The 17,212-nt window shown below is 48.3% G+C and overlaps 1 protein-coding gene across 9 annotated transcripts in view; it reads right to left on the bottom strand.

Moving 5' to 3' along the window:
- HUWE1 (HECT, UBA and WWE domain containing E3 ubiquitin protein ligase 1) overlaps positions 1-17,212 on the bottom strand; it is a 907,188-nt gene that overhangs the window by 487,218 nt on the left and 402,758 nt on the right. The gene's annotated exons all lie outside the window — the stretch shown is intronic.

Raw genomic sequence — 17,212 nt, 5'->3', positions numbered from 1 at the left:
GGAGTATCCCACTCCCTAACAATAAGCTTTTTAACAGTCCATTGGAAGGGAAAGGCTTTCGCCAGACCCACAAAGTCCATCCATGATGGGAGCTACCTCTGCATATTCAGACTCCTCCTGGATAACCTTAATCCCAAGTTCCTCTAAGACTTGGGGAACCAGGGGAAACTGTTACTTTCTAAAGAGACAAAGCACTTTGGGATCATCCCCCTCCACTACAGGGATCTCCCTCATTCCTAAGGGGTTGTCACCTCCATTTTCATCCAGCGGAGAGTCTCATGAAGGATTCCCTTTACCTCCCCTGCCTCAACAGCATGGTTCTTGCAATTGGAAGCTGCAAGGAGCCTCCCTAATCCCCTTCTGGAGGGATACCTTCCACACTTTACTTTGACCCAGGAAGCTGGCTCAATGGCAGTGTTTTCGTAATGCTCCCTTTTTGGCCAAGGCGGTTTTGAGCATAAGAAAATTATTCCTTACCTGCTAATTTTTGTTCCTGTAGTACCATGGATCAGTTCAGATAGTGGGTTATGTCCCCCTTCCAGCAGATGGAGTCAGAGAAAACTGTGAAGGGTGCTCCCATATAAGTTAGTGCACCCTCTGTCATCCTTTACCATTAAGAATATCAAAGCCTGAAGAGATGAGATGGATGAATCAATGTATAAAACCCTTTCAACTTGAACTGTACAGTATGTACTAAACTTTAAGAGGCAACTAAACTTGCAAAATGAACCATGAAACAGCCACTAAACACGTGGTATACAGAAAACAATTTAAGCAGAGACACAATCCCAATCCCATAAATCCTTAGGGTGGGCGTCTGGACTGATCCGTGGTGCTACAGGAATTAAAATTAGCAGGTAAGGAATAATTTTCTTTTCCTTGTACATACCCGGATCAGTCAAGACAGTGGGATATACCAAAGCTTCCCTACTTAGGGTGGGCCCCGGATAGCCCTGCTCGAATGACCTGATTGCCAAAAGGTATGTATAGACTTCCAGGTGGCTGCTCGGCACATCTCCTGAGGCAAAACGGATTGACTCTCTGCCCAGGAAGCCGCATGAGTTCGGAGGGAATGGGCCTTGATGCCCACCGGAGGCTGTCAACCGGCACCAATATATGCTGAGGCGATGGCCTCTTTCAGCCAGTGAGCAATGGTGGGTTTTGAAGCCTTGGCCCCCTTCTTTGGGCCACTCCAAAGTACAAAAAGATGATCGACAAGCGAAAGTCATTTCTGGCCTCCAGATAGCGAATGAGGATGCGCTTAACATCAAGCTTGCATAGCTCACGGGAATCTTCAGTTGAGAAAGACGGGAGTTCCACCATCTGATTCATATGGAACACAGAAACAACCTTGGGCAGGAAAGAGGGCACTGTGCGCAAGGAAACTCCTGAATACATTAAACTGAGATAGGGCTCCCTGCATGATAGCGCCTGAAGCTCCAAAATCCTGCGGGCAGAGCAAATAGCTACCAGGAAGACTGTCTTGAGCATAAGATCCTTGAGGGTAGCGACTCATAGCGATTCGAAAGGAGGGCCCCCTAGAATTCGAAGAACTAAGTTGAGACTCCATGAGGGACACAGAACGTGTACTGGAGGCTTAACGTGTTTCACTCCCTTGAGAAATCAGACAATGTCCGGGTGAGAGGAAAGGGGGGTTCCCTCCGGTGCTGGATCAGAGAACCAAGGGCAGCCACCTACACCCTCAGGGAATTGTAGGCGAATCCCTTTTCCAGGCCCTGTTGCAGGAATGACGACAGTATCTGAGCCACTGAGGTGCTCCGCGGCGAGACAAGTACGGAGCCGCACCAGGTCTTGAAGACCTTCCAAACTCTGACATAGGGCAATGGACGCAGAGCTCTTCCTAGCCTTGCGGAGGGTCGAGATAACAGCCTCTGGGTATCCTAGTCTTCTCAGCCGGCACCTCTCAAAAGCCAGGCCACAAGACAGAAGCGATCTGCCTGGTTGAAAAATACCGGACCCTGGTGCAGTAAGCGTGGTAGATGTTCCAGGCGAAGAGGGCCGTCCCACTGCGAAGTTGACCAAGTACGCGAACCACGGCCGATGTGGCCATTCTGGCGCCACCAGAAAGCAAAATTGCTTAACTTGTAATAGGTGTTATCCCAGGACAGCAGGATATAAGTCCTCACATATGGGTGATGTCACTGGACGGAGCCCTATCACGGAAAACTGTGTCAAAGTTTCTAGAAACTTTTGACTGGCATACTAAGCCCACTGATCATGCCCAGCATGCCATGATCCCTCGAACCACAGGGGTCTCCCTTCAGTTTTGTGTGTAGCAATAGGCGTTAGCCCTCACATATGGATGATTAGCAAGCTACAGGCTGAGTCATTCTTGTATTGAACCGACAGCAAATAACTTGTGCAATGGCACAACAACTGAACTGTTGGAAAATGAGGCAGCCTGAAATCACAGCAGGTTGGATGCGGAAGGAGTTGGGATTAAGCTGGAAACAAGTTCTTTAAGACAGATTGTTCATATGCTGAATCTTGTCTTCCTTCTTTGTCCAAACAGTAATGAGCTGCAAAGGTGTGAAGAGAACTCCATGTTGCAGCTTTACATATGTCAGCTATTGGTACTGAACGATAGTGTGCTACTGAGTTTGACATTGCTCTTACTGAGTGCGCCTTTACTCACCCTTGGAGAGGAAGGCCTGCTTTTTCATAGCAGAACTCTATACAATCTGTCAGCCAGTTAGTGAGAGAGTTTCTTTGCTCACCGCTTTACCCGGTTTCTTTTTATCAAAAGAAACAGAGTTGAGTGGATTTCCTATGGACTGCAGTGCGGTCTAGGTAATATGCAAGTGCACGTTTACAGTGTAAGGTGTGCAAAACCCTCTCACCTTGGTGAGAGTGAGGTCTTGAGAAGAATGTGGGCAAGACTATTGACTGATTCAAGTGCAATTCCGTAACTACCTTAGATAGGAATTTAGGGTGAGTACGGCGTACCACTCGGTCATGTAAGAACCTTGTTTAGGGTGAGTATGTAACAAGTGCTTGTAACTTACTAACCTTTCTAGCAGATGTAATAGCTATTAAGAAGATAACTTTCCATGTAAGAAATTTATCGCAGGAATCCATGGGTTCAAAAGGAGAACGCATGAGTCTAGTTAGTACTACATTAAAGGTCCCATTCTGTGACTGGTGGCCTTAACGGGGGTTTAAGGTGAAGTAAACCTCTCATAAATCTACTGACAAGGGGTTGCGCTGATATCGGTACATCCCCTATTGGATGATGGTAAGCTGAGATAGCACTTAAATGTACTCTTACTGACGTGGTCTGGAGACCAGAGTCTGAAAGGTGCCAGAGATAGTCTAATAATGATGTGGGGCAGGAAAAGGGGTCAATACCTTTCTGTGCACCGCACATGGTGAATCGTTTCCACTTAAAAAGATAGGTTTTTCTTGTGGAAGGTTTACATGACAAGCATGTGAGAGACATTAGCTGAAAGATTGAATGGTTACAGGATCAAGCTTTCAACATCCAGGCTGTCAGAGATAGGGATTGAAGGTTGGGATGGCGCAACCTGCCCTGATCCTGAGAAATGAGAGTGGGAGCTATACCCAGGCGAATTGGCTGTCTGATTGAGAGTTCGAAAAATATGGGAAACCATACTTGTCAAGGCCAATATGGGGCTATGAGGATCATTGACCCATTGTCCCATTGTCCTGTTACTGCTAATAACCAAAACTCTAGTGAAGCTGCATCAGGGGATACGCGAATAGAAGACCTGAATTCCAGGAGTGAGCAAAGGCGTCCTTGGCTAACTGGTTTCTCTGTTTGTGCAGGGAGCAGAATCTGTCCATTTTGTGATTTAGCTCGGATGCAAAGAGGTCCACTGTTGGTTGACCCCAACAATGAAATATGCTGGTCGCTATTAAAGGATCCAGGGACCATTCGTGAGGTTGGAACTCACGACTGAGGCAGTCTGCAACTACGTTGTGAATGTTCGCTAGATAAGTGGCCCGGAGAAACATGAAATGTGTCAGGGCCCAGTCCCAAATCTGTGCAGTTTCTTGACAAAGGAGATACGAGCCTGTACCTCCTTGTTTGTTCAGGTACCACATGGCTACTGTGTTGTCAGTCTGTATAAGAACAGTCTTGTGTGAAAGGCAGTCCTTGAACGCATATAGAGCATAACGTATAGTTCGAAGCTCCAGGAAATTGATTTGGAATGTTGCTTCAAGTTTTGTCCAAGTACCTTGAGTTTGGAGCTTGCCTATGTGTGCTCCCCAACCTAAGGTGGATGCATCTGTAGTTAAAGTTACTTGTGGAACTGGTTATTGGAAGGGAAGACCTTTGCGTGAGTTGTTCATGTTCGCCCACCAGAGAAGAGATGAACGTAACTGGTGGGTTATTTGTATTGGAGACGATAGTGGTTGAATGGATGGGATCCATTATGATCTTAAAGCCCATTGTGTTATTCTCATGTCTAATCTGGCCATGGGAGTGTCATGAACTATAGAAGCCATGTGGCCCAGCAGAGTTAGAAACTGATGGGCTGTTGCAGTGTCCCTTGGGCGCAGAGATCGCGCTAATGTGGAGTGTGTCTCTGCGCAATCCTTTGGTAGGAAGGCTGTTGATATTGATGTGTTCAACTCTGCTCCGATGAACTGCAATAGGCGAGATGGCGTGAGGCGGGATTTTTGGTAATTGATTAGAAATCTCAACGAGTGGAGTAGGTTCACTGTGAGCTTGAGAGAGTTGAGAGCTTCTTGTTTTGGACTGGTCTTTGATGAGCCAGTCGTCTAGGTAAGGGAAGACATGTATTCTTTCCTTGGGTAAGTGGGCTGCTGCCACTGCCAGGCACTTTGTGAATACTCGGGGTGCTAAGGCAAGGCCAAATGGTAGAACCCGGTATTGAAAATGTTGATGCCCCACTAGGAAGCACAGAAATTTGCGATGAGGAGGGAATATTGGAATGTGAGCATAAGCGTCTTGAAGATCCAAAGAACAGAGCCAATCTCCTGCTTGAAGGAGGAAAAGCATGGTGCCTAAGGAGACCATTCTGAATTTCTCTTTCCGTAAAAATTTGTTGAGATTTCGGAGGTCTAGGATGGGTCGCAGGCCTCCTGTTTTCTTTGGAATGAGGAAATAGGAGTAGAATCCTCTGCCCTGCTGAGGTCAGGGAACTGGTTCCACAGCCCTGGCTCTCAGAAGGGTGGATAATTCTGCTTGTAGAAGAGTGATATTATCTTTGTGTATCCCAAGAGACTTTGGTGGAGAGTCTTTTGGTACTGTGAGAAAATCCAGATGGTAACCTTGTGTTATAATTGATAGTACCCATTAATCTGTTGTGATGTTTGACCAATGGGGCTGAAAGAAAGAGACCCGACCTCCCATTGGTAACTCTGGGATTGGGTTGATGGAGTGGCTGCTGTCCTCTGGCAGGTTTTCAAAACCCTGATGCTGGGCCTGTCTGAGGAGGAGGCTGAGGCCTAGAAGCTCTCTGTTGTCTAGGCTGAGATCTCTGCACTGGTATGAATGCTCTACCACGGGGTGCTGGTGGGTAGTACCTACATGGTCTGTAGTAGGGCTTCCTGATCTCTTTCCTCACTGTCCGTGTGGCAGATGAGGTGCCCTGTGGCATAGCAGAGAGTTGACGCAGAGTTTCAGTGTGCTCTTTTAACTGTGCTACTGCGTCTTGAACCCTTGTTCCAAAAATGTTATCACCAACACAAGGCAGATCCGCTAGCTTTTCCTTAACTTCAGGCCGGAGGTCAGAAGCTTTGAGCCAGACCCTGGGACGTGCACTGATTCCAGTTGCAGCTACTCTTGAAGAGGTTCAAAACTGTCATAGGCAGCACGTACTTCGTGCTTTCCTGCCTCTAGACCCTTGTGGATGATCTCATTTGCTGAGTCCTGGTATTGTTGAGGTAAAGACTCAGCAAGCTGTTGCATTTGTTTCCAGAGGTTACGTTGATACTGAGTCATATACAATTGATATGACGCTATCCTGGAGACTAGCATTGAACCTTGGAAAACCTTTCTTCCTAGAGTGTCTAAGAACTTTTGTTTTTTGCCAGGAGTCGACACTGAATGGGGGCGTATCCGCTTTGATGTTTTCTGGGCAGATTCAACCACCACAGATTGGTGTGGGAGTTGGGCCCTCTGATAACCAGGGATGTGCTGCACCAGATAGGTGGTATTCATTCTTTTGTTCACAGGTGGTACTGAACATGGGTGTTCCAACAATCTGTGTTGCAGGTCCACCAGGACTTCATGTACCGGGATTGATAATACCTCCTTAGGAGGGTCCACAAACCGCAGAACCTCTAAGGTCTTCTGCCTGGTATCTTCTTCTGATACTAGTTGAAAAGGAACAGTATCAGCCATCTCCTTTATAAAGTTGGTAAAAGAGAGGTCCTCTGGGGGTGACTTTTTCCTATCTTCAGGTGGGGACGACTCAGACAAGATGTCCTCTAAAGAAGTGTCGGTGTCTCTGCCATCCCAAGTATCCGATGCAGGACGTCGTGGAGGAGAGGCATGAGGAACAAAAGGAGGCATCAATGGCATCTGTGGTTTTTGTGGAGGCATCGGTGGAGGAAATAAAGACATCAATGGAGATATCGGAATTCTCCGTCAAGGAATTCCGGAGGGCCCTGGTATGGGTTCAGATGGCGGAGAATCCCCCAAGGCATCGTCGTCACTGATGGGAATAGGAGTTTTAGGTGCCGATGGTTGTACCGGAAGAGCTCCAATGAGGGCATCGAGCTTCGACAGAATTGGTTGAAAAACCGAGAGGTCCAGTACCAGCATCGGTGACGGCACAGGCATCTGCTCCAGCGGTGTCGAAGGCCAAAGATCCCGGAGAGCTTCATTCACTGCCTGGCGGATAAAACCGTCCAGTTCCTCCCTTATAGCTGGTGAGGGCAGAGCAGCTAAAGGTGGTGGCAGAGAAGGCATAATTGGCACTTCCACAGGTCCCTGTGGTGGCTCGAAACCCAGCACCTTTGCAGGTGGGGATTGCCTTAGAGTAATAGGCCTCGATGGCTCTTGTAGATGAGATCTCTTCGGTGATGGCTCTCTCGGCAACAGTAAGGCCTCCAGCATCGACATCCGTCGATGCTGATGCTTTTCTTTATGTTCCATGCTTTTCTTCTCAAGCACGGATGTCTATTTTACCGATGCCTCGGACGGAGTTGGTGATAGTCTGTATCCGGAGCCTTCAGTGTGACGTTTTCGAACGACTAACCTTTTAGATGCTCCAGCCAGAGATGATTGAGTCGACGTCGATGGAATAAGTTGAATGTGGAAAAGATGTTCCATCTTCTCTTGTCAGGCTCTCCTGCCCTTGGCGGTCATCTCAGCACATCGAGGGCAGGAAGAAACATCGTGAGACTCTCCCAAGCACAGAACACACTTGACATGCGGGTCGGTGATAGACATTGTGCGAGGGCACTTCTGACATTTTTTGAAGCCCGTTGTCATAATGAAGGCCGGACAGCAGTCGACGGCTTTCTGACAGAAAAATTCTTTTAACCTGGTCAAAACGGGAAAAACTGTACTCATCGGCCGGTGGAGACAGGGAGACCCCTATGTACGGGATGAAATGAGAGATTTTTTAACTTTTTCTCTCAAATTTGATGTGTGAGGAATTCACACAGGGCTCCTTCACCGCGATGCTAACTGTAGTGCCGAAAAACAAAGACTGAAGGGAGACCCCTGTGGCTCGAGGGATCATGGCATGCTGGGCATGCTCAGTGGGCTCAGTATGCCAGTCAGAAGTTTCTAGAAACTTTGACAGAAAGTTTTCCATGATAGGGCTCCATCCAGTGACGTCACTCATATGTGAGGACTATCATCCTGCTTGCCCTGGGATAATTACTGGACCGTGGTGACTCTCTACTCTTCGGATTACCTTTCCCACCAGGGGCCATGGCGGAAACACGTAGAGGAGAATGTGCTGTGGCCAGGGAAGGACTAAGGCACCCACTCCCTCCACGCCATGCTCTCTTCTGTGGCTGAAGAATTGCGGAGCTTTGGCGTTCCATAGAGTGGCCATTGGGTCCAGGTGGGGAGACCCCCACCGACTGAATAGAAGTGCCACTGCTTCCTCTGAGAGTTCCCACTCTCCAGGATCTATGAGTTGACAACTCAAGAAGTCTGCTTGAACGTTGTCCAGGCCTGTGATGTGAGAGGCCGCTAGGCGGGAAAGGTGGACCTCCACCCAGGCCAGCAACTTGTCCGTCTCCCGAGAAATGTGACGACTTTGTTCCCCCTTGAAGATTGATGTACACTACTGTTGTTGCGTTGTCTGACAGAATCCGAACCGCCCGACGCTGGACTAGGGGGAGAAAACGCTTCAACGCCAGGCGTACCGCTCTGGTCTCCAAGCAATTGATTGGCCAGGATGCTTGCAACTCCGTCCACGTCCCCTGTGCAGATTTCGTCTGACAGACTACTCCCCAACCAGAGAGACTGGCGTCTGTGGTGAAAATCACCCACTGAGGGACTGTCAAGGTTACTCCCTTTAACAAATGATCCAGGTTGAGCCACCAGGCCAGACTGTCCTTGGTCCTCTCTGGCAGCGGGAGGATGGCCAACTCCCGAGAAACTGGTTTCCAGCAGGAGAGCAAGGCTCTCTGCAGAGGATGCATATTAATTAATTAATTAATTTTATTTAGAGGCTTTTCTATACCGATATTAGTGTGAAACATCATATCAGTTTACATCCAAACTGAAGATGGAAATTACAAAAAAACAGTATGTGGGGAAGGGGGAACAAAGAATAGGAATCTAAACGGAGGTAGTTAACAGAAGGCAGAGTGAGAAAGGAACAAAACTGCGGAGAAGGCTAACAAGATTGCATCATAACATGATGAAGTCATAGCAACAATCAACGGCAGAGTAGATATTGAAATTACATGATTACGTGGTAAGGTCTAACAATAATATACATGGAATTGAGGTAAGAAGTAGGGGGTTCTACTCTGAGTATGCCTGTTTACCAGATCGATAGTGGACGCCATAGTACCCAGAACCTGAAGATAATCCCAGGCTGTGGGAACAGATAGCGAAATGGAATCGCTGTACCTGGAAGATGAGAGCCCAGGCCCGATCCGGACGCAGCAGAGTACCTTGCCCACAGCTGTATCGAAGTGTGCTCCTAGGAAGTCCAGGGATTGAGATGGAGTAAGGCTGCTCTTGGAGAAATAGACCAACCACCTGAGGGACTGAAGGAGATGCAACACTGTCTATCGTTCGATGCACTGGACCAGGGACTTTGCCCGGATGAGCCAATTGTCCAAATAGGGGTGGACCAGGATTCCCTCCCTCCTGAGGGCTGCCGCTGCTACTACCATAACTTTGGTGAAGGTATGGGGAGCTGTGTCCAGTCCAAAGGGCAGGGCTTGGAATTGAAAATGCTGTCCCAGAATCTTGAAGCGAAGGAAGCGCTGATGCGCCTTGAGGTTGGGAATGTGGAGATAAGCCTCCGTCAGATCCAAGGAGGCCAGAAATTCTCCGCTGTGTACCGACACTATCACTGAGCATAAGGTCTCCATCATAAAGTGTGGGACCCCGAGGGCTTTGTTGACCATCTTGACATCCAGGATCGGACAGAAGGAGCCCTCCCTTCTTGGGGACTACAGAGTAATGGCCGGCTCCCACTTCTGTCGGAGGAACCGGGCGAATTGCTCAGAGGGCCAGGAGCCTGTCAAGTGTCTGGCATACTATGAGTTGTTTCTGTGGTGGTTCGCAGGGAGAGAAGAGGAACCTGTCTCTTAGAGGACAAGCAAAATCTAAAGCATAACCATGCTTTAGAATATCCAGGACCCACTGATCCGAGGTAATCTTGACCACTCCTCCTGGAAGAGGGAGAGACGGTCCCCTACCCTGGGGACCGAGGAGTGGGCCGGCACGGCCTCACTGTGAAGATTTGGGAGCTGCCCCCTGGGGAAGATTATCCCGGGCCGGTCTTCGGCCACAAAAGGAATGAGACCAGGACTGGGATCGCGAAGAGGGCGGACAAGAGGCAGCTGTACTTTTTGACGGAAACATCTTTGGCTCCGGAAACGGCTTCTAGTGGAACCGAAGGTACTAGCAGCCCGCAGCCGATCCTCCGGCAGCTTGTGGACCTAATTCTCGCCAAGAGACTTGATAATCTGGTCCAGATCATCTCCAAAGAGTAATTTCCCTTTGAAGGGTAGGGAGCCCAATTGGGTCTTGGAGGAGGAATCCGCCGACCAGTTGCAGAGCCACAGGAGGCGTCTGGCCAAGATTGCTGAAACCATAGACCTGGCCAGAACTCGGAGGAGGTCATATAGCGCATCTGCCCCATACTCTATCACGGCCTCCAGGTGGTCAGCCTGCTGCGCTTCGGCAGGAGACAGTTCTTGTGTACTGAGGAGCTGTTGGACCCATCAGAGTCCTACCCGTTGCGTGAGGGAACTACAGATCGTCACTCTGATGCCCAGAGCCGACACCTCGAATACTCTCTTGAGATACACCTCGAGCTTTCTATCGTGCATATCCTGTAGGGCAGCACCTCCCGTCACTGGAATGGTAGTTCGTTTCATCACTGCAGATACCGCCACGTCCACTTTGGGAACCTTGAGGAGTTCCAGAAAGTCATCTGGGAGGGGGTATAGCTTACCCATAGCTCTACCCACCTTGAGGGAGGCATCAGGGGAATCCCATTCCCGGGACAGCAATTGCAGTAGCATAGGATGGGAAGGAAAAGACCCCGACGGTGGACATAGACCTGAGAGCACGGGGCCCCCCTTATTAGCTGGTGGAGAAGGCCCAGGAGGGTCTTGTTGTTCCTCAATATCCAATTCCTGCATGACATGTGGGATGAGCGGATCCAACTCATCCCTCTGGAAGAGATGCAGTACCCGGGGATCATCCCCTTCCAAATGAGCCAGAAGGTTCATCCAGGTCTGGGTCTAGGAGAGGGCCTTGAGGAAGAGGAGCCAAGAACCCCGGAAGATGATGGACCACGCGGACCCTGGAGGCAACTTGGTGAACCCCCAGGTCCTGAGGCCCCCAACTCCCTGAGGGCATCCCGGAGGATCAGCCATCCTGCTCACCTTAGGAGGCGGCGGCCCTGTTGGATCTTGCTGCTATCCCATTCTGACCAGGTAGGCACTTGTGCATTAAAAGCACAAAATTTTCCGAAAATGGAGGTGGTCCAGAAGAAGGCACTGAGGGGGGGTCTCCTGTGGGTGGACAAGTGTCCGGGGGGTTGACAGGGGTCAGGATCGACGGCAGCACTGAAGAACCGGCATCCAAATCGTCCCCTGGCTGCTCTGGAGCAGTCTGCTCAGAATCAAAGATGGCCATCATTCCCATGCTGGGCGGGATCGAGGCTGGCCTCCATGCATCGAGGCACACCATTACGCGCAAACCTGCTCGTTCTGCCAGCCGCAAGGAACCCTGCCCACCAGGGAGGCATCTTGCACAGATCCCCTTGCGGGAGAGCCGGAAACCGGGCTCTCCACATGCGCAGCACCTCGAGGACAGTGGCATGAGACCATGAGCTGAGCCGCCGACGAATCGCTGGTGAGTGGCTGCGAGGAGCAGGCAAAAACCCCGTCTGCAGCACTACTCCTTCTCTCCGACCTGCCTGAATCGCTATTTACACCATACAGAGGAATGTCATGTCTCTGTGGAGGCTGCCCCAAGGCAAAGCAAAATTGCTTACCTTGTAATAGGTATTATCCCAGGACAGCAGGATGTAGTCCTCACATATGGGTGACGTCACCGACGGAGCCCGAACGCGGGAAAACTGTCAAAGTTTCTATAAACTTTTGACTGGCAGCCTGAGGCTACCGAGCATGCCCAGCGTGCCATGATATTCTTTGCCACAGGGGTCTCACTCCAGTCTCGTATGTAGCAATAAGCTTTAGCAAAAAATAAAATAAAAATCTGAGACCCAACTCCGCAGGGTGGCGGGTGGGTTTCGTGAGGACTACATCCTGTTGTCCTGGGATAACACCTATTACAAGGTAAGCAATTTTGCTTTATCCCAGGACAAGCAGGATGCTAGTCCTCACATATGGGTGATTAGCAAGCTAGCGGCTGAGTCATTTTACATGAAGGCAACAGTGATGTGTTGTTGTGGAAATGAGTCAGCCGAAGATCACAGCAGATTGGTTGTAGAAGGAGTTGGGATTATACTGGAAACAAGTTCTTTAAGACTGATTGTCCGTAAGCGGAATCTTGTCTTCCTTCTTTATCTAGGCAGTAGTGAGCTGCAAAGGTGTGAAGAGAACTCCAAGTTGCTGCTTTACATATGTCAAGGATTGGCACTGAACGATAGTGTGCTACTGAGGTTGACATTGCCCTTACTGAATGTGCCTTTACTCACCCTTGGAGAGAAAGGCCTCTTTTTCATAGCAAAACTGTATGCAATCTGCTAGCCAATTGGATAGAGTATGTTTACCCACTGCTTTACCTGGTTTGTTTGGGTCATATGAGACAAAAAGTTGTTTAGATTTCCTGTGGACTGCTGTGCGATTTATGTAGAAAGACAATGCACATTTACAGTCCAAGGTGTGTAAGGCTCGTTCCCCTTGGTGAGAATGAGGCTTTGGAAAGAATGTGGGTAAAACTATGGTTTGGTTCAAGTGGAATTCCGTAACTATCTTGGGTAGGAATTTTGTATAAGTACGGAGAACCACTCTATCATGTAAGAACTTCGTGTAAGGTTTGTATGTGACAAGTGCTTGTAACTCACTAATCCTTCAAGCTGATGTAATGGCTACGAGGAAGATAGTTTTCCATGTGAGAAATTTAAGGTCACAGGAATCTATTGGTTCAAAAATGGAACGCATTAATTTAGTTAAGACCAGATTCAGGTCCCATGCCGTGACAGGGGGCCGAATTGGTGGTTTGAGTTAAACCTCTCATGAACCTGGTGACAAGAGGTTGTGTGGATATTGGTGCATCTCCCATTTTATGGTAAGCAGAGATTGCACTTAAGTGTACTCTTACATATGAAGTCTGGAGACCAGAGTCTGAAAGATAGTATAAATAGTCTAGAAGAGAAGTAGTGGGGCAGGTGAAAGGATCAATACTCTGTTGCCTGCACCACAGAGTGAATCTCTTCCTTTTGGAAGAGTAATTCTTCCGTGTGGAAGGTTTACGTGAAGCTATAAGCACTTGGGATACCTTGGTTGAAAGATTGAATGGTTGTAATATCATGCTTTCAACATCCATGCAGTTAGAGATAGGGATTGAAGATTGGGATTGCGCAATCGACCTTGGTTTTGAGTAATAAGAGTGGGAGCTACTCCCAGGCGAATGGGATCCCTGACTGAGAGGTCCAGAAGTGTGGGAAACCATACTTGTCTAGGCCAATACGGGGCGATGAGTATCATGGACCCCTTGTCTTGTTGTAGTTTCACTAGAGTTTTTATTATAAGCGGTATCGGAGGATTCGTGTATAGTAGGCCTGAATTCCAAGGGCGAGCAAAAGCGTCCTTGGTTGGTTGCTGTTTCTGCTGGTGTAGAGAACAGAAATTGTCCACTTTGTGATTCAGATGTGACGCAAAAAGGTCTATCGTAGGTTGACCCCCAACGCTGAAAGATCCTGGTCACTACTGAGGGATCCAAGGACCATTTGTGAGGTTGGAACTGACGACTGAGTCGATCTGCCACTACATTGTGAATGCCCGCCAGATAAGTGGCCCGGAGGAACATTGAGTGGTTCAGGGCCCATCCCCAAATCTGTGCAGCCTCTTGACAAAGGAGATACGATCCCATACCTCCTTGTTTGTTGATGTACCACATGGCAACTGTGTTGTCCGTTTGGATTGGAATAGTTTTGTGTGAAAGGTAGTCCTTGAAAGCATTCAGGGCATAACGTAAAGCTCGAAGTTCTAGGAAATTAATTTGAAATGTTGCTTCGAGTTTCGTCCATGTCCCTTGAGTTTGGAGATTGTCCATGTGAGCTCCCCAACCCAAGGTGGATGCATCTGTAGTTAACATTATCTGTGGGACTGGCTCTGGAAGGTTTGTCCCTTGCGCAAATTGTCCTTGTTCATCTACCAAAGGAGCAATGAACGAAGTTGTTGTGTAATTTGAATTGGAGAGTGCTAAGGTTGTATGGCTTGGATCCATTGTGATTTTAAAGTCCATTGGGTTATTCTCATGGCAAGTCTTGCCATAGGAGTGACATGAACTGTGGAAGCCATGTGGCCTAATAACGTTAGAAAGTGGTGAGCAGTTACTTGTTTCCTTGAGTGTAACGATTTCGCCAAGAGGGACAGCGTTTCTGCTCGATCGCCCGGTAGAAAGGCTTTTGCGAGGATAGTGTTTAACTCTGCTCCTATGAACTGGAGAAGATGAGGAGTCAGGTGGGACTTTGGATAATTGACTAGAAATCCCATGTTGTGAAGCACAGCAATTGTGTGATTTAGAGAAGTTAGAGCTCCTTCTTGAGATTGACTTCTTATGAGCCAATTGTCTAGATATGGGAAAACATGAACACCTTGTTTGTGCAAATGTGCTGCTATTACTGCCAGACATTTGGTGAACACTCTGGGAGCAGAGGCAAGGCCGAATGGTAGAACTCTGTATTAGAAATGTTGACTGCCTACCATGAAGCGCAGGTACTTGCGATGAGGGGGAAATATTGGAATATGAGCATAAGCATCTTGAAGCTCCAGAGAACAAAGCCAATCTCCTTTTTGAAGGAGTGGGAGCATTATGCCTAAGGATACCATCCTGAACTTTTCTTTTTTTAGAAATTTGTTGAGATTTCTGAGGTCCAGTATGGGACGAAGGCCACCGGTTTTCTTTGGAATGAGGAAATAACGGGAGTAGAATCCTCTGCCCTGCTGGGCCCGGGGTACTCTCTCGACAGCCATGGCGCTCAGAAGGGTGGATAATTCTATTTGAAGTTGAAGAATGTGATCTTCGCTGATATGAGAAGGTTTTGGTGGAAAATCTGGAGGAGTTGAAATGAAATTGAGGTGGTATCCTCTGTGGATGATGGATAGGACCCATTGGTCCGATGTTATTGACGTCCAATTGATGTAAAATTTGGACAGTGTGCCCCCTACTGGTAGTGTTGGGTAAGGGTTGGCATATGGGCCTTGTTCTCCGGGTGTAATCTCAAAAACCAGTAGCAAGTCCAGTTTGAGGGGCTGGTGCTGGTCTTGCTGCTCTCTGTTGTCGTTGCTGAGGCCTTTGCTGAGATCTAGGAGGTCTCAGCCTAGATGCGGAGGGGGGTAGTATTTACGCTGCCTGTAAAAAGACCTTTTGGTATCCCTGCGTGATGGTCGTCTGGCAGAATGTGTAGAAGGGTCATGTGGTAGTGAAGATAACTGCCGCAGTGTTTCAGTATGTTCCCTTAACTGGGAAACAGCATCCTGTACTTTAGAACCGAACAGATTATCGCCCAGGCAGGCAAGATCAACCAGCTTGTCCTGTACTTCTGGTCTTAAATCGAATGCTTTAAGCCAGGCCCAGCATCTTGCAGCGATGCCCGATGCAGCCACTCGTGAGGCTGTCGTAGCTGTCATAGGCGGCTCGTACTTCATGTTTCCCCGCATTAAAGCCCTTATTTATAACAGCTTGTGCAGCTTCTTGGTACTGTGAAGGCAAAGATGGCACAAACTCTTCCATTTGCTTCCACAAGTTTCTGTGGTATTGTGTCATATATAAATGGTATGCTGATATTGTTGAATTCAGCATTGCTCCTTGGTACACTTTTCGGCCCAATTGGTCAAGGAACCTATTATCTTTCCCTGGAGGGATTGAGGAATGGGCCCTTGTCCTTCTAGATTTCTTTTGAGCCGATTCCACTACCACAGAGTGGTGAGGAAGCTGTGTTTTTTGGTATGCAGAGGAAGGTTGTACTAAATAAGTTGACTCTATGCGTTTGTTTACTGCAGGGCCTGAGCAGGGGTGCTCCCAAAGGCGTTGCTGCAGTTGTAAGAGAATGTCGTGAACAGGTATGGCGAGAGTGTGCTTAGGGGGGGGATCAACAAATTGAAGCACTTCTAGAGTTTGTTGTCTGCTATCTTGTTCAGTGTGTAACTGAAAAGGAATGGACTGTGCCATTTCCTGAACAAATGATTGGAATGTAAAATCTTCTGGAGGTAACTGCTTTGTAGCAGGGGGCGGAGATGGATCTGACATAAAATCCTCTGATGAGGGTTCAGAATCCGTGTCAGACCAGGAATCATATTGAGTTGGTTGATGAGGTGGTGTTGCTTGTTGAGCAGGATGCACTCCAGAAGGTCCTGGTAAAGGTTCATCTGATGAGAAATGTTCAGCTTGCACCTCACCTCTTCTGGACAAGTTGGTAAGGCAGATAGCAAGTCAGTATATCTTTTGGTGACAATGTCATGTAAAGATCTCTCGTCAGAAATTGGTCTTTTTGGCATCAATGATTTCTTCTTAGTGGATGACTTAGGGTGAATTACCTTCTTAGCAAGGTGTGGTATGGTAGGAGCCGTAGTGTAGAGAGGTAGTGATTGTGACATCGATGGACTCGATGGTGTTGAGGAAAGAAGAAATGAAAATTCTGAAATTGGTATTCCAGAAGGGCCTGGCATCGATATATTATCTATTATCGAGGTAGGCCTTGAAAATATCGATGTAGGCATCGAAGAAGTGTTAGGCATCGATGTTGGTTGTATCATCGGTGGCCCCGCCGATGACGTCGGCATCGGCGATGGCGCCGGAAGTTGTTTTTGTAATGCTTCTAGTACTAGTTTTTGGATGAGGGTTGTCAAATCCGGCGTAGTTGTCATCGGCGACGGTGTCGATGCTGAAGTCGAGGGGTAACGAAGATACCGAGGTATGGGGGATTTTGACGACTTTAGGCCGCTTTGCTACCGGTTCTGTCGATGGCGGAATCGATTGGGAGTCCGATGATCAACGGTGCCTATGCTTATGTTTTTGCTTCGATTCCTGACACTTACCTGATCGATGCCGAAGGTGGTGCCGGTGAAGCCGCGTCCCCAGAACCCTCGATATGTTTCTTCTTGAGCAGGAGAGTTTTAGTTACCCCCGCGGGTGAAGACTTAGTTGAAGTCGATGGCGATGGTAACAGTTGAAGTTTGAAAATCTGAGCCATCTTGTCCTGCCTGAGTTTTCGACCCTTTGGGGTCATTTCTTGGCATTGAGAGCATGAAGATATTTCATGCTTCTCTCCTAGGCAGATCACACATTGGGAATGTGGATCTGTGACTGACATGGTCCGGTTACAAGAACATTTCTTGAAACCGGAGGCCA

This window comes from Rhinatrema bivittatum, chromosome 1 (assembly GCF_901001135.1).
Source record: "Rhinatrema bivittatum chromosome 1, aRhiBiv1.1, whole genome shotgun sequence".
Taxonomy (NCBI): Eukaryota; Metazoa; Chordata; class Amphibia; order Gymnophiona; family Rhinatrematidae; genus Rhinatrema; species Rhinatrema bivittatum.
The sequence above is the reverse complement of the archived record's forward strand: the minus strand, read 5'-3'. Positions and strand labels throughout refer to the sequence as shown.